At 37.5% G+C, this 19,120-nt stretch overlaps 1 protein-coding gene and 1 long non-coding RNA gene across 2 annotated transcripts in view; both read left to right on the plus strand.

Annotated features, from left to right (window-relative positions):
- The first annotated feature begins 7,327 nt into the window (after positions 1–7,327).
- On the plus strand, positions 7,328–9,778 carry LOC139727240 (uncharacterized). The gene is made up of 4 exons (XR_011710739.1): positions 7,328–7,531; positions 7,995–8,139; positions 8,916–9,007; positions 9,632–9,778. It is a non-coding gene; the product is annotated as an uncharacterized lncRNA (long non-coding RNA).
- A 7,942-nt stretch (positions 9,779–17,720) lies between these two features.
- LOC139727241 (solute carrier family 7 member 14-like) overlaps positions 17,721–19,120 on the plus strand; it is a 57,845-nt gene continuing 56,445 nt past the window's right edge. The window contains exon 1 of the mRNA XM_071638197.1: positions 17,721–17,945. The gene's annotated coding sequence lies outside the window, so the exon portion shown is untranslated. The remainder of the gene's footprint in view (positions 17,946–19,120) is intronic.

Raw genomic sequence — 19,120 nt, forward strand, 5'->3', positions numbered from 1 at the left:
GTTGAGTGATAAAAATCTAATTGGCCTGCAACCTGTCCACAAAGGCCATCTACATGTTTTTGAGTAGCCACTATGAACAGGTTTGTCTGTGTTGGGTAAATTTCACTATACCAATTTTTATGTTCTGTCAAAGCAAAACATATGCTTGAGAACAAAATGTCTGGAGTGGACATGCAGCTGTGTATTGCTTCTTTGCCCCCTTAGATATTGTGTAGCCTAAATGCAAAGACATTCTCTTGAGACATGTACCAAACATCGAATAGACAAATCAGCTAAGGGGATTCTTTCTTTTGCAAATGTCACATGTACTATGTGATGACAGATGTATGTAATGGAGGTGTCCTTTCTGTCAAACTCAAGAGAATCATTCCATTTTCAGGCACCAAGAAGTCACTTGAATGAAAATTTAGCACTGGCAAAAATGTGCAGGAGTCTGTAGCAGTAACAGTAGTATCACTGATGAGCTGGAAGTGATTCATCTCTGAAATATCCAGCATCTTTCTTAGTGCATGGGACTAATAAGGTGTTTTTTTTTTTATTATCATTATTTGTCTTAGGGTATGAGGTCATCAGTTCAAATCAAGATTCTGTCTTGACATGGAACCTGTAGAGTATATGACTGTTGTACTTTTTCCCGTAATACACATGGAAATACATTGCTTGAAGAGAATAATTTTTGCTCAAACAGTCAATCTTGCCTAAGTCAAAGCTATTTTGACTGATGAAATAGCTTCGACTCAGAGAAAATTGACTTACGAGGGATTAAAATCGATAGAATATAAGATGAAGAGGACTTGAAAAGACCTTTGACGTAGATGATTAATCGACTTATGCGAGGTCGACTTAAAGTTGACTGTATAATCTGAAAGTAATAATACTGAGTAATAAACATTTCAATTACGCTTGTGATATGCCCATGAAAAAAAATATTTGTTAATGTGTAAGCCCACTTTAATTTTTTTTTTAAAATCAATTGAGTTATTGCATGCTGCTCCATAAATGTCAATCAAGTTTGTATTAAATATTGCTCCTTATTAACAACTCTTGTCTGCTACAAGTTTAACCATTTCACCTTACCCAACAACGGTAAATGTCTGCATTCAAGGTTTAATAAAGGATTTGTCCATTATCTTCCTTTAATAGTATACCTTAACAATTACAAAGTTTTGCGGTTAAGAACAAGTATATTACAAGATAAGAAAGTAATTTTGTTGGTTTCAAAGTTTAGAAATTCTTTGAGTTCCAGTATTTTGCCACCTTGATGCAAATGACTGTGATAATAGCAATTACAAAGTATGAAGTGATATACCAAGAGTCTGCTGTATAGTTCTGGCCCATTATGAAAGTCAACAATAACAGTTTGATATTGTTTTGTTTTTCAATTCCAAGAAGAGATTTAGACCTTTTTTCTTCTTTCTTTTTTCTTTCTTTCTTTCTTTTTCTTTCTTTTTTTTTCTGTGTTTCTCTCCCTTTCGACAGAATGCCTGATCTAGCTCTCACCATCTAATCTCTCTCTCTCGTTCAAAAGTTTTACTCTAGGTGAAACAGAACTGGAACGTCTTTAATGAAGGGAACATTAGTTGGCATGTTCACATACATGTATTGACATGTTTGACAAGTTCTGTCAATATTTTTTGCTTGGTTCACATGATGTTGCTGAATTCACAAGAAATGTGTGCATGTATGTTTGTTCTCCTTCATTCATTGAGATATTTCTGTGCTAGCAGCACAATGTACAAGGGCCCCAATTCACAGTGCATATTGTACGACAAACTACAACTTGGAATGACTAGCGCTGTAGTGATTTATTGGTATGCATGGTAACTACCAGCCATTTGTGAATATTACTGCAGTATGTGATCGAATACTGTGAATGCTTTTATTCTCTTAACTTGCTCTAATTTTCTACAGTATTTGTGAATGAGGGTTAAACATCTCACTGGCAACCACCAATATTATTTGCCTCTACCATGTAGCAGTAAGTTCAGGTTGGTCGTACTTGATTCAACTCCTTTATTTTACTGGCTGGTGATATGTAAGTTTGGGGGGGGGGGGGGTCCAGTTCTAGTGGACTTCAGTTGGAAAGAACATTTATTTATTGATATGATATTAACACATCATGCTCTTGTCAAAGCAACGTGTCCCTTCTCGACCAATAATGCAAAGCATCTGTGCAGTTGGTTGTTTTCGCAAACCCTAATGTAACAAGATGTCGACATAAAAATTTGAGGTCATAGGTCTTTCGAAGTTTGTTATAACATGAGTCCACGGTATGTATGGGTTCTCAAGTCAGAATCCTGGTTGGAAGCTGCCGTAAAATTTGTGCCATTACGCTTTGGCTTCTACACACAGAGTACGTTCAGATTTAACAGGAATATAGAGATCAGTTGCTTTTCTCAGTTCATGTTCTCTTTCTGTGTATGAACTTTTTTTTTCTTTTTATAAAGAACAAAATAAAACTAACTTGTGAGTTTACTGCAGCACCGTCTGTCACTATGCGTGTCACTCCTTTCTTATGTGGTGTCACGGAAGTTGTTCAAATTCTGTTTCTTAGAATAGAAAGAAAAGGGAACAATCAAAATAATCTCAGAACTATTGGCATACATTCAAATCTCACTACATATAAATTATATACTTATATATATATTTGTGTGTGTGTGTGTGTATAATATATATATATATATATATATATACATGTATATATAAGGTGAAGTGGGCTCGGGAGAATTAAAGGCAAAGTGAACATACTGCAGCATCTGCCAGCGGTCATTCCTCCATCACACACACACACACACGCACGCACGCACACACACACACACACACACACACATATATATATATATATATATGTATATATATATATATGTGTGTATATTTATATCTCGCTATTAAATAATCCTCACATCGCCCAGTGGAGAAAAGCGTCTGGCAGTCCCTACAAAGTGACAAAGGTACACGTATTCCCTGCAGACAAGTCCTGAAACTAATGTTTTATGATGCAATTGAAGGAAACGTATAATACAAGTGTGTCATCGTCAACTCGAAATTTGAAATTTGACATACAATTCATACGTTCTTCCAAGTGAAGTTTGAAAACAAGGAAAAATTTCTTGATTACAACAATGAAAATTTGATCGATACTGGATGAATATTTAGGAAGTTATGAAATTTCCCTAATTTTCACGAGACAGTTTTTGAACGCCCAATGATATATGAATATGCAAATAGTGAATAGATGATGTCATCCTCTCACAACTTGCTATACAGTTTGTACTGTACGGGGACATAGAATTTTGAAATATCGAGGATTTCTTTTCAAATGCAATCATGCCCAGTCTCAAATCTTGATTACTATCTCTGTGATAATTATTTTGAATTTGTTTACCCAGGAAATACACTATGCTGTACAGTTTTACAGAGGAAAAATAGAATTTCGTCAAATTATCTTTCTTTGTACATTTTTTTTTTTTGGGGGGGGGGGCTGTTGTGGATGTCATATTTCACTCTTGCTTTTCAAACTAACTTTTAGGTGGCCGGAATTCCCCCTTAGATCCGGATGCAAAATTTCATTTTGTATCACGGGTAAAGACTGCTCACACAGGCCGTTTCTGCAACATTTCTCGCACCTTGACGGGCGTGGTCCGAAGTTACGAATGATTTGTTCTGTTACCGCGCCATATATCTTCCCTGCTTTTCTTAATTCTTTATCATAATCTGTCATCCCGAGGGACTCACTGTTTACCCAGAAAAAGAAACACCCCCACACAGACAAAAGAACTTTAGAAAAAAAAGGAGTAAAGAGAGGTGATTGGGCCAGTAAATTAAAGCTTTTTATTGCCTATCAATGTGCGCATTAGGAATACTGTTATAAGCCGACAGCGGTGCCACAAATATCAGCATTAAAAACCTGAAAAGCAAAGCAAAGAAAAGACAACAACGAAACACTATAATGATGGTTTACCAAGGGCACAGTTGATCCCATAATGAGACGTAAAGTAATAAAAGCGCCTGGGTTACGTAACTTTCAAAAGAAAATAACGTTAAGAATATAGAGCATAAGCATTGAATGAAGGTGTCTGATTAGAAAGGAGAGACGAATTTAGTAGCATTACCCATTCGGTTCGCTTCAGACGCATGGTTTTGGTGTAGATACACACACACATGCGCACACACACATTTTTTGTTAAATAATTCTTTCTTCGAATTTCGTTCAAATTATCACAGAAACAAAAAACGTTCACAGAAAAAAAAATATACAAAGACACACTGCATTAAACACGAACATTGCACAAATGATGTCAATCTTACATTATACAAAGAAAAATGCAGTATACACAAACATTGTGCAAAACAAAGTCAGTCTTACATTGTGACTCTATTTTTAACCAATGAAACGAAATCCGGTTTTTTTTTTCAACATACATATATATTCTCGCAAAATGCCCGCCAAACGGGGACATGATAGTTTGCTCAAGGCATTACTTGAGCTCAAGGCATTACGCACGTGCGCGCGCACACACACACACACACACACACTTAGGAGGTGGAGTAAGTCTATTTCACTTGCGACACGACGTTTGAAATTTGAGCCGGTATATCCGTGGCTACCTCAATCGAAACTATAAATTCGGCTGGCCAGCGCCATCTATAGAGGCAGTCATTACTCCCCACGCCCCCCCCCCCCCCCCCCCCCCCACCGTCCCGCGCGCCTTTATTCCTGCGTTGCTGTGGTACACTATTAGAGTACATACAGTAACTGTTGAACGGCAGTTCATGAATAGAAATGGTACATAGGGACAATTCTATGGACTGTCAATATTGTGACAGACTTATTCATTATTATCACTTTCGGCATCTTCTTTTTCACAACATTACTGTATGTTATTAATTTCATCATCCTCATTGCCAATATTGTAATCGTAAAGGCCCTCTACATAACCAGTTTCATAATCATTAAAGGAGACCTCCGGATGATTTTCAGATTTTTACATTTGAACAACTATAAATTAGTTGTATATTACTGAGGACAGAGTTTCAAAATTCATGATAATTTGGGTGAAGAATAAGGATATTTTCAAAATTTATTACAAATTGCAATGAACACGGATGATGACATGGCAGGGTCACCATAAGAATGCATGAGTTGGGGCTCAAGGAAGCAGAACAAAAGAAGAAGGCATGCATAGATTATACACAGGTGAACTCGCAAGCAAACGGTATTGTAATGGAATTACCCTGCTACATTTCTGAAATATGTGAGCCTGCTATGTCATCATCCTTGTTCAGTGTAATTTGCTTAAGGTTTTTCAAAGTACTGTTTCTTTGCTCAAGAATCACAATAAATTCCACAAATCTATACATGGAGCAGCTGTTGATTTATGTACTACAAGATGTGAAATTATGAAAATCGTATGGAATTCCCCGTTAATGTTAGCTTCCATCACATAACACTCTTAATAGCGGCTAAGTTAAATCCGCTGATTTGATTGGGACTATTGCTAGGCGTGATAGCCTTGCAATAAAGAGTCAACCCACGGGATAGTACCCAAATCGTCAAAGATGTGCTTCGTTTCGCTGTTGGGTTGTGGCTCGTCAGAGTTTTAAAGGCAAAAAGGGTACTCTCTAAAAAATTTCGAGTGAATAATTCACTCCTCGGAAGGAGTGAATAAAATTTCACTCAATTAAGAGTGACTTTCACTCGTTGTCGAGTGAATTTCACTCTTGTAACGAGTGAAATTTGTGTGAAACCCATTCGCCGAGTGAATTCCGAGTGAAAATTAAGCCGAGTGAATTCTGAGTGAATACATAATCAAACGCATTTGGCTAGGCCAATAGAAATTGAGAATTCCCCTGTCATGTGTTTACTCTAAGCCAATCACCAGCCGCAATTTCCCCTGGCTTGGGCGCGGGCAGGTTTGCCTGAAGAGCGACGCGTCGCCTTTGCGTGGACTGTGACCCTGTGTGCAATTGCGTGCTGTACGCTAGCTGTGCGTGTATTATGCATAGGATCACAGATTTACGTGCGTGTACACTGTAAGTGCAATCGTGAGAATCTGAGCCTGGATGTCGTGATGGACGGGAGAAAATTTCTGTCTTCAAATTGAGTGGGGCGGAGATATTATTCACATTTTTGAAGGTAAGCAAACCATAGATCGATCTAATTATACCTCTCCGTAAACGACCATTTATGTAAGTTACCTTTAGGGTTCTATACGAATAACCCCGGGCCCGTACTGGCGCTCCTTCGAACAATTAATGTACGGTACAATGGTTTGTACACAGTTAGCTATATGGGGCTGGTCATATTTTGAACACCTTACGAACAGCTAGAATCCGAGGCCGAAACTCAGCTGATGGCCGGTAAACGCTAGGTGTTGGGATCTAATAATACGTTGAGTCTTTAGACAACACTTTAATTGTACACGTTGGGATCTAGGGCTTGAACTATTCACAAAAAAAAAAAAAAGAGTGATGAATGAAACGTTGGTCGTTGGTCATTGAATTGACATTCGTAAGCATATCATCACACAGAGATTACTGTGGTCGAGTGTAGAGATCGAACTTATACTATAGGGTCCTAACTGTTACTGAGCTGTGCTAATTAAAGCAATACATTAGAAGCGCCTAGCGCCAGACACGTACTCTACATTGCTATTGTTGAGTTGACAGCCGAATCACTGACACTGGTCTGTGTTGATAGACGAGATGGTGATCTCGATCAGTACGGTAATAAAGAATGGTGAAATTTGGTGATTTTTATGATTATTGTTCATTATATACACTGTATGTAGTAAAAAGGACTTTTATTTGCCGCTACATTTGAGCATCCAAACAGCTGGAAGAATACCACGTACACTAGCTCCCACGTCATGTGTCGTGATACTGTACTAGGTAAGAAGTATGATGCGTGTACTGTTCGTGTTAAGTGTTGGTCCACTGTGACATCGCACTTCTATCTGAAGATCAGCGTGCTCACACATCATGGAGATCGATCCCCTTGTAGCAGACGATGACTGGTACTATTTTCAACGTTGTTTTTTATGAAAGTTACAGGTGACCTTAGGTATTGAAATTTGGCAGAGATCATCTTTGGGTCTTTAATTCTAACATTATATGCTGATGTAGCTAAAAAAAAGTAATAGGCCTACTAGCTTTTGTATTGGTGCTCACTTAGTATTTGTGTGGACAAAACAACTGCATGGTCTTGTGGAAATGAGTTCTACATCCATTTCTGAACCTTGTGTTTTCATACTTTCCTCCAGATAAGGACGTAGACATGACAGCTCTTCGGGAGTGATGGTGATTTAAAGGAACTCGGTGTAGGGGTCATCATTTGGAGAACAAAGACAGATATTGATAGCTGTACAGTCTCTGTCACACGAAGAGGGTTCAGATCACCAGATTGCAAAGTACCAGATGTGGTCATACAACGACTAGCCATTGAATTCAGGGTTGACGAATGCTGGAAACACCGGGCCAACATCAGCGAAGGAGCCTCTGAGATATGGACTTCCATTGCATTAACCCTGCTGTAAGCTATTCTGTTGTTTTCCACAATGATTACTGAAGGGAGACTAGTTTGAAATTGATTTATATTTATTTTACATTCTAGAGTCTTAGTAATTACATAAGAGGCTACATTAAGAGACTGAATGCTTGGTTGGTTTTATTTTGTTTGAAGAAATGATTTTCAAGATACTTCATGGAGCAGTTTTGGAGCTGTCCTTCCCTCTGACAATGAATGTCTTGCAGGTTAGTACTTGTATTTAAGAAAAATGTGTACCGTGTACTTGCCGTATCGACAGAAGTGAAAACCATGTTATGGTCAGTCTTGAGTTGTGTATTTGAAAGTAGAGCTGTTGCTTATGTCAAATATGTATGTTAAATGATTTTGCTCTTCAAGTTTATAATGTAAACTGGAGGAACCTACTATCCTCATGCCATTTGTATTACCTGGTATTCATAAAACCATTAAATTTTACTTATTTGCCCAGGAATTCAACACACACATCACTTCAAGGGGGAAGAGATACTTCAAAAGCTGAGGGAAGGAGTTCTGACTGTTCTGAGGAGACATCTGCACATCAAGATCATTGCAGCATATTTGTTGTTGAAAATGGAAGCAGAAAACTGTACAGCGTAAGTTCAATTATGTAGAATATTATTATTATTCATATATTATTATTATAATTTGAAAATTGGTCTGGAATACCAGTTTCCCATTGTCATGTCTTGTACTACAATGTACATTTCCATCCAATATATAACCATGTAATTTGCCTGTTCATTTGGTTTTGTTTGTTTTTTTTTGGTCTTCTCAAGTATAGAGAAAAGCAGACTAAAATTTGCCCCCCCCCCCCCCCAAAAAAAAAAAAAAAAAAAAAAAGGAAAGAAAGTAGAATGGACCGGTAAGTGTAACATTGTTAATGAAGTGATGGTTATAGATTTAAAAATAAAGACTGGTATACTTGTATAAAACATGTAAACAGAGTGTACGTACAAGACTCCACGCTGACTTATTTTCGTGGTAGCCCCATCGGGCCACATGTATATTGATTTGATAATAGTCCCAATACTTATGATTTAATCATCACAATGATTAATAAAAAAAGTGGGAGTTGATGTGCCATGAAGTTCAATGGATAATCACATCTTGTATAAATTTTTCTACTAACTGTGCACATTCACACTTAACCTATCTGCATGAAATGTTCATATGTATTAACTGATATCTGGCTCAAGTAGCAATAAATGTACTTGAAACAGTGGTACTGAATAGCAATAGAAATTAATGCCAAGAACAAAAAAACATAAAAATAGTTCAGCCCCTTAAAAGATTAAAATGAGGGCCAAATTTTTGATTTTTGCGTCGTAGAATATGATTAACATTTTTCTTGCTTTCTTTTTAAATTCAGATACCAAGTAGTGAGCAAAGGATGTTGTGGCCAAGGCAGTTGCGATGCAGTACCCCACTTTGTGAGACACCACACAAGATGCAAAAGGACATGTAAGTTTATACTCGTAAGTTTATGTGATCTACAACTTTTTTTAGCCCTCTTTAGCAGAAAGATTAAGTGACATACATGGTATCTTATTCATCTAGCTTGCAAAAACTTCAACATTTTCAACTTTTCTCAAGAGCTAGTGGACAGAATTAAGCAACCAAACGAGGAGTTGATCATCCTTGTTTAGTTAGGGGGCAAGGACCCAAAGTTTTTCAGATTATGGGCATGACCCCCCCCCCCCCAAAAAAAAAAAAAAAAAAAATGGCCTTTACAGGGAAATTGCATCTATTTCTTAATAAACTCATTGTGCAAATATACAGGCAATGTGGGGATTGTGATATACCTTCTCATAGATATCTAATAAAGTTGTGTGCAGATTGGCCTGATTCCATGACTTGGGTTCGATGAACGTTAACTTCAACGTAACGTAATGTAACTTAAGTTCCACATGCCAGTTGCGCCGTTCATTTATAATAAACCTATTCTCGTTTTCTTCCATAAGAATGCCACTACATGTATTTCTACTGCTATCAGATCTTCATCAGTTATAGTCAACTCTGTGCCAAAGTCAAATTTGTTGAGACTCAAGAAAAAGCTTTGACTTACAATGCATTTTTATATTTCAGGAGTATACCTGTATGGCAAGGATCATGGATTCATTGAGTATCGTTTGAAGACCTTGAGGAGCTATGACACCACACATCACCTCAGGCAGAGAGAGGGAGAGAGAGAGTAGTTGCAGCTCTCACCAAGCCCACTGACCGAGCACCATTCCAACGTTAGATTAGAAGCCCAGTGAGAAGAGACAGCTACCATCGGTGTGTAGGTCTAAATACCCTTGCTTTTTCCTCTTTTGAGATACAGCATATGCTCCTCTGACGTTGGAACTTACATTCTTGTTGAAGAGTCAGCCTCATCAGGCTCAGCGGTAGTTTAGCATGAAGCTGTTACCAGGATGTACTGCAGCACTTCAACATTAAAAGTAGAACTGGGCTTGCCGACGAAAAGAGTTTGTTGCATAGAATGTGTGATTGTTAATGTTTTAAATTGTGTATTGTTGTATATACTAGTAACTGAAAATAGTTTTGACTTATATAGTAAAAAAAAATATCCTCTTCATGGCCACATGTTAATCAATACATTCATCTGTGAGGTGTTCCAAGCATATGCATATCAAAGAATGTTTGGCCACACACAGCTTGGCATTCCGCATGATACGAATCTTGCTGTGCTCATGATTAAGCACCCCCTTCTCTCCAGGCAATTCTGACTTGCTTTAATAAAACCTTTTTATGGTCTGATATTCAAGAGAGAAAACTGTTGACAGACACTCGCATGTAATTTTTTTTCTTTCCCTCATTTTTTTTTTTTTTTTTTTTTTGGGGGGGGGGGGGGAATGCTACAAATAGCAGCTAAATAGTAGAATCTTCCAATGGTCATCCATGCTCTTGGGATGAAGATCATGTCTCCATGTTGTGATTAAGTTGCCACATACGTTTGTCACCCCTTTGATTAGCATTGATGCAGTACAATATGCATGTGCTCAAATTTATTGCATCCATCTTCTTTGGAGTAGGGGGAAAAATCTTTTAAAAAAATGAAACAAAATTGATGGGAATCATTGATCCCTAGGGTTACGGGACCCAGAGTTATTTTGTACATTTTCACCTTTATGTAATTGATGTACTATACTTTGAAAAACTTGTGGGTAGAAGCTCAATTGGTTCAACTTCTTTTTCCACGAAACATCTGCAGCCCATCATTGATAAATCCACGGCATTAGAGTAGATGGAGTTAAATAGATTAGTTCACTAATGTGCCAAGTCAAACTTATGGATAATTCTTCCCTTGATCTCGTAACAAATTATTAAGATAACCTGCAATTGACAATCATATTTTATAGAGTGTTAGCAGTGATGTCACAATTGCCCACCATAAGGCTGTGTTCACATAGAAGTATACTATTTGGGTATTTGGGGCTCGTTTTCAAGGCACGCGAATAGCTTGAATCGAATAATAGGATTTCCTAACACCGGTTCACATAAGAGGGCACTATTTGAATGTACCGAATAGCATAGAATAGTATAGCAAAGTGGGAAATGAGCTTGTTCGATTTTCTTGCAGCGTATACCGTCTCTCGTTTATGAAATAAGGACAATTTTGGTCTGGATTTGCCCTTTAGCAAAAATAAGCATGTAGACTGACATTCTGATGCAGTTTAGAAATTGTTAATAAGATTTGCTGGGATGTAGGAGGAAGAAAGCCTCACTGCATGGGATGGCGAGTTGACGGTGCGGGTGATGGTGTACTGGGTGCCCGAATAGCGAATAGCGAATACCGTATACTTCTATGTGAACGCAGCCTAGTGAAGTCAATTGCCTAAACCGACTAGAAATCAAGACTGCATACAAAAGCTGCAGCAATGTTTACTTCAGGGAAACCTAAGGCAAAAGAACACCTTTGTTAGAGAGGCATGCATGAATGAATATTGATCGCCTTTGCTATGGAAGCCACCATTATGGTGGCCAACATGACGTCACATGAAATCACTCTATAAGAAATTCAGTTTGCATGCATTAGTTGTTGCTACATCTGGCAAAACTCGGAAGGATTACAAGTGTTCAATATTGTACAATGATGCCTTATTTAGGTGAAGAAGATCAATGATATGATACATGTTGTGTCAACTGTATTGATTGCAATTCTGTTTCCATAAATAGTAGGCCCGGTTGAGGGGGGGGGGGGCTACGAGCCCTCCTTCCCTTCGACATTCCATGCCAAATTTCATGAAGGCATGATTATTTGGGGGGGTTATTGATTGTAATCAATAACATGAATATTTTCATGCTGGACGTGTTGCTGACAAATTTCATTGAAAAGGCAATGAAAAACAAAAAGTAAGAAACAAAGAAATACATGAGTAAATAGAAAAAAAAAATAAATACTTCAGAATTTTTTGATGGCACAGTTTTTTCTCTTTCATTTGCTATGGACACTAGAAAGAATATTTACACAAAAAACAAAAAATGTGCCTTTTTGGAACTTTATTTATGGCAAATGGTCTGATTTCATGCTCAAATTAGCATAATTTAGCCAAGGTACTTTTTTTTGTTGTTGTTGAAAATCAACATTACCGTTTTATAGATTATGTCACAGGCAATTTGTGTGTGGATTTTGTAAAGATCGCACGGTTGATGGCCGAGGTCTGGGGGGTTCCAGGGAGGCCCCCCTCTGGCTCTATCATCTACATAAATACCCCACCTAAAGCCTACTTAAAGTCAAGACCATGCTTCTCTGATCGAGTATGTTTAGGTATTTATACAATGTACTTGTAGAGCATCACTGTGTTACATGACAGAGGATCCAAACTTGATTAACCATGCAGTATTGAAAATTTTTGTATTTTTGTCAATTTTTCGAAGCAATCACAATCCCTACTACATGTGTAATTGTTTTTGTATTATAATATAGATAATGGTGACTATACTTTGCAAGTCTTTTGTAGCTTATCATTGAACATGCAATAATTATATTCACTTGTAGTCGAAAATTAAACATGTTCAGGAAGGGTACTTGTAAATTTTTTCACTTTTGCACAAACTTCATGAATTTGGCATATTTTCAGGGAAATGTGTGATGTTAATATTTGAAGAGTTTGTTCGCAAAAACCGATATGTCCATTTTTTAAGATTTTGAAGTACGGTCTCTGTCATAAAGTACAAAATAATACCTTTTAAATTATATATTGGTCACTACATATAAAGGTACATTTTTGAAGTTATGATCAAAAGAAGCAAACATTTTCTTATTATTCTCTTTATTTTTCTTGACCTTTAATCGCAAATATCTCCATTTGGCACATATGGACTTAGCAGTTTTTGCAAACAAACTCTCCATTTGTAGAGCTTTGGGAATGACAGCTAGAATAGCATATTTACAGGGACCTTGTGATGATTATGGTGACAGTTGTTCTTAAATGATAAAAATATGTATAATTATTATTGGCCACATAATTCATGGAAAACCAGATACTCAGCACATGAAGACTGTTTGTAATGGTGTACTGCTCTGCAGTTGAAGTTTAGATATTTCAAGAGGAATATTCCTTTTTTTCTTAAATTTCAGGTGATCCAGTGGACATCACACATTTATTATAGAGATTCAGCTCATTTAAAAAAAAAAAAAAAAAAAAAAAAAAAAAAAAAAAAAAAAAAAAAAAAAAAACATAACATGCGTAGCATTAGTACATTATCTTCTTATATCCCCCTCAATGCTACTTAAAGAAAGAATAAATTGATAAGAAAGAATGAAACAACAGCCATTTGGATTGCTAGCTTATGTTTATTCAGTTTCATGTATTGATCCAGCTCGGGTAAGAATTACTTTCAAAACTGGAACACAAAGTTGGCAATGCACTGGGCTACCAGTGGTGGATCGTTGGCTTCTAAATACATGCATTGATATTAACAAATATCTGTATTATGAACGTTGCTTGCTGTTTTTGTTTGTATTAGTTTGATTGGTATTCATTATTCCAAAAATGGCTCCAGACCACCTAGATTATTCCCAAATTCATCACTATATTGTCACTTTTCTTCCAGGGTTGAATAAGTAGTGCACTGAATGCTGTGATCAATGGTGATAGAGATGTGTGCTCATGTAGAGTGTAATTCCGTTTGGGATTGAAAAAAGATTGAAAAAGGATTGAAAAAAAGAGTGAAAAAGGAGTGAAAAACCTCCGGAGTTAAAGAAGAGTGAATACAATAGGAGTGAATTGAGAGTGAGAAAGGAGTGAAAAACGACTGACAAAAGAGTGAAATACCTCAGGAGTGAATTTAGAGTGAGAAAGGAGTGAACATCCCAGCAAAAACATTTCCGTCTTTTTTCACTCTCTTTTGGAGTGAAATTTCTGTTCACTCGAAATTCACTCCACTTCTAGTGATCCTTGACGTCACTACCAAGGGGAGTGAAAATCGAGTGAAAATTCACTCTTTCTTTTTTAGAGAGTAATAGCTTCAACGTGTTTTGCATAATATGTTACGCTTCAAAAAATCTGACACTTTTTCGCACTAAGAGAAAGGTATAGCGAAGCTTGCTTCGACTGTAAATCGGGGGAAGATGTGAATATACCCTATGTTGCCCTCCTTATTTGGCCTTAGAAACCCCTAGCGTACCCTGTTTGTGTACATAATACACCGCCCCCGTGACATTACATGCCGGGGCCAGAAAACGGGGGTTGTTTTTGCTGGATACTCGTACGTCACCATGCAAGATGACAACAAGGCTGTTTGAATTGCCGGTGAAATGCTGCGAAGTCGATACTTGGCGACAGTCGGCATTGTTGACGCCATATCAAATATTTCCGGGTTGTATACTGCTTGCTAACGAGTGTGAAATTCTTCAGATAAAATCAAGGCTGCGGGCATGTGATGACAGTCATTTTACTTATCTGCTCAAATAATCATTTCTCTTTGCCTATAAATACATGACGAATAATCACCGAGCATTACAATCATTATTTGCCTTTGCTTTATTCATCTTTCCGTTAACTCTATCACACACTGTGCTCAATGAGTCATTCATAAGTTTACCTTTTTCACAGATATTTCCCCAAAAATACACCCATGTAAAGAGTATAGTTGCAAATAAGCCCAAGTGTGAAATGTATAATGATATCACTCACATCAACGGATTTTGACTGCCCTACATTAGTATGAAATGAACACACCAATAATCTACCCATATTCACACGCATAAGAATGTCACTGAAATAAACATTACGCTGGAGGAACTGATGGGATGTGCCATAATGTAATAGAATGAATTCGCCGTCAACTATCTGGGTGAACTTTGACATTTCTGTCTCAAATTGAGATTCAATGTACCACACCATGATAAATGTTTGACATTCATATTACCTTTCCTATGTTCTCTCTGCAACGAGTGCTAAGGAATGTTTACCAGTATTTCATGCAGGCGTGGATCAGGGGCAACACGTAGGTAGCGTGGTCACGATTGATTGCTATACAGAACTTTGAGAGGGAGGGCTTACATGGATACATACATTTGTCTCTGTGTTTTGTTTATATGCATACATTATATTATCATGTATCCATATTCATCTATTGGATGGGGAGGTTAATGATGATATTTAAATTGATTCCTTCATTCTTTCAGTGAGAGAAAATCCCTCTTAACCACCCCTTCCTCCCCTCCTCTCATTACTGATTAAAACTTCCGTCATTGGTTCATGAATGAAGATTGTGAAGGTCGTGCTGAAAATAAACAAAGTAGATACTGAATTCTCTACCTTAGCTGTCCTTCAAATTTCCTCATGACGTTGCAGTGTTGATTAACCTTAATGGTAATAATTATTAAGTAAAGGTATGGTGGGAGATGAATTAATCGATACAAAACTGCCACGTTTGACATATATTTTGTACGTTACAGTTAGTCATGATCGTGTGAAGTATAAATGCTGATATATATATATATATATATATATATATATATATATATATATATATATATATTCAGTCAAACCTGTCTATAGCGGCTACCCAAAGAAAAAGTGGTCGTTATAGACAGGTGGCCACTATAGACAGGTTTTCCGCCTTTGTGTGCATTGCCTAAATATTCATGTATCATCGTTGTATGGTTCATGTATGCGTATAACGCGTGTACACGTCTGTCCATGCATTTTGACAATGCCGGGGTATCACCGGCTGCACAGTAGCATAATGTACAGTCGTGTTAGTGCATTATTATAACTGAATGAGTGATGAATGCAGCTGTGGCGATTACTGAATGTTGCCCATGATCTACTGGCACGGCTATAAAGCAGAAAAACACGCTGAATTATCGGCTTGGCTACGGCTCCATCGGCTCTGTGGCCGCTATACAACAGACAGGTTAAAATCTACCGTGGGAAACACAATTTGTGGCCGCTGGCCGCGTTAGACAGGTGGCCGCTATACACAGGGTCTTTAACAGGGCTTTTTCTCTCGGGGGTGGGGGGATTTTCCAGTGGCCGCTGTAAACAGGTGGCCGCTAAGACAGGTTTGACTGTATAGCTTCATCCACAAGGCGCTAAATCCATTGAAAATGATGGATTTAGCGTCTTTTGGAAGCAAGCTCTATATTAAAAACAAAAAACACATCAGATTCGAGGCAGACGTTGCTCTCTTCGTTTCACTTTTAATCGAGCTTTGGGCCTGTCATGGCCTTCATCAGGATCTATCATAAAAACACATCAGAACAAAAGAACACGATGTCTCACAATATATATTCATAATATAATGTAATAGATAGATAGATAGATAGATAGATAGATAGATAGATAGTTAGATAGATAGATAGATAGAGATGATAGATAGATAGATAGATAGATAGATAGATAGATAGATAGATAGATAGATAGAGATGATAGATAGATAGATAGATAGATAGATAGAGGTGATAGATAGATAGATAGATAGATAGATAAACAAATAGATAAACAAATAGATAGATAGATAGATAGATAGATAGTTAGATAGATAGATAGATAGAGATGATAGATAGATAGATAGATAGATAGATAGATAGATAGAGATGATAGATAGATAGATAGATAGATAGATAGAAAGACAGAGAGATAGGTAGGTAGGTAAGGTAGGTTGATAGATGGATGGATAGATAGGTAAATAGATAGATAGGTAGATAAAATTGGCACTTGTTTATATCCGGATATTTGTATTATGAACATTTATGGCAAGCATGAAAAGACAAACATACCATGACTATACTTTAATGTTAGTCACCTTCTTGGCAGACGTGTGTGTTGCTGAGGTTGTGTTCAGACTCTTTGTGGTGGGATGAGGAGAAATCAATCTCCAATCATTTTGATGATTATATTAATTATCAAACGTGATTATTCCACAAGGTTTGTTATGCTCAAGACTTCTATCATTCCATCCTTGTGTGCATACAGACCTAAAAGCTTGGGAAAACCTAGGGGTAAGCTTCTACTACCCAGCTGGCATCCTGCGACATCCATTGCGTTCATTTGTCGTGATTATTATTTTTGTTTATAATCCCATATATTTTTATGATTATGAAAATACCTATTCAAAAGATGATATCGTATCATTACACTGTTGAATATACATGATCATCGTTCTTTCTGTTTTTGTTTTGCTATAGATAAATTATACAGCACATTTTTTTCTAGATGAATATCTCCCCTACCATTTTCATGAATAATTTGTTAGATTTAACATACGATCTTCTTGAGATTGATAACTGATAAGAACGAGGAGGAAAAAATAATTTCTGTATTCAAGTTTGTATGTTGAGTGTGTTGTATTATTATTACGTGAAGGCATCGTCGTGTGTATGTGTGTGTGTACAGTACATGTGTGTAAATGTGCATTTGTATGTCTGTATGAGAGTGTGTCGATTTATAGTGTGTGTGTGCGCGCATGGTACTCGCAGTGTAAAGGCATGGGCGTCTCCTTCCTTTCAGAAAAATCGGCGCCGTGTGCAATCTCCCGCTCGCTAACAGCTCGGTGCTCGTTCCATGCTCACCAATGCTTCCGACCTTCGCATTGGCGAGTTCTAGGCTGTGCCGTGCAGCGCTGCCATCCGGGGAGCGCCAATTTTGGCGAATTACGGGTGTACACAAGTCCGCTTCCATTACCGTTGGTGAGCTCGGGGCACCGTGCAAGCCAGGCTCGGAGTGTGCGGGGCAAGTTAATTTTGTTTGTTCGCCGCGCGCGCAGCGCACTTCACAACCCCCCGGTCCATTCGTTGTGTGGGAAATGCCAGGGTTTCTATCAGCCAAGATCTGTGTCGCCGCGGATAACGAAATGATCTTTAGAGGATTTTCCAAGTGACAAACTGTCGAGGGAACGATTTAAGTAAGGAATTAAGCAGACCTGGGATATCTGTCAGTCACAGGTGAGTGTAAAGCTTGAAGTTAATTTTATTCTTCATCCTTTTGGGCGATCGTTGTTGTCAGAAGAAATTGCAAACTGTCTGTAGGATGCGGCGAAACAGAGGAACATATGTCGCCCTTGCAAGTACATTCTACGGTATAGGAGTGATATCATTGAGCGAGTATGATTTTTGACAAGCTTGTGCCCCTAACAGGTGGCTTTAATCTGAATGCATGATTATGATATCAAACATTATTATTCGTGTCACCTGCGATAATGATGCGGGATTGAAGCCGTATCGCAAGGCTGTCACAATGTTGTTTAACTGGGGATTTCTTCAGAATGCTAAGCGCTCGCTATCATTGAGGAAAGCGTGACTCAAATGAGAATACATGTCATCTATCATGCAATTAAGGTTCATCACATGAATACCCTGACGAAGATTTAAGGTTTGTAAAATAATAAACTGTTATGATAGGCCTATTGGTCGTTCATACATTAAGTATCACGTTGGATATAGATGCCATGGAAACGGGACAACGAACCTAGTGTGTTTTGTTTGTGAAATTCGTGATAGATTGATGTTACTTCATTCTTAGTAATCAAGTAACACAAGATCTTTAAGATACATAGGGTCACCTTGATTTGCATTCCGAAATAGGGTGTCATTGTAGGTTATTTAAAGTTGACAAAGAGGGCATTCTGAGCCGCTAATCTCTTCGTCATGGCTGGCATCCCAGGGCGATGATGATAAAGGCACTGACCGCATACCGGTCACTTCGTCGTTGACCGTTTTTATAATTAAAATGCCGTGGACATTATACACACCTACACTATTCTGGTAAAAAGTGTGAACTTTCACACACGCACACACACACACACACACACACACTTTTTGTTTTTCCTTGATGTTTATTGATTTCACTCAAAACATTGATGAATTTACCAAATTTGTGTGTAACACTAAAAAAACACATTAAAAAATTCAAAACGCAAACAATCTATTTTTCAATGATTTATACTGAAAATAATCTCTCTTAAGTATGAATAACTCAATTATCGATCAACCCTACTGATAAAATCTTCACGAGAAAATATTGACATTATGCCAAATATGATGCCAAACATAGTATCCCTTAAATATATTAGATCATTTTTTCATGTATCATATAATCAATACCACACACACCCAAACAC

The sequence above is a fragment of the Diadema antillarum genome, unplaced genomic scaffold, assembly GCF_040938485.1.
Source record: "Diadema antillarum isolate AM-2024a unplaced genomic scaffold, OU_Dant_1.0 seq00000124_RagTag, whole genome shotgun sequence".
In the NCBI taxonomy this organism is placed as follows: Eukaryota; Metazoa; Echinodermata; class Echinoidea; order Diadematoida; family Diadematidae; genus Diadema; species Diadema antillarum.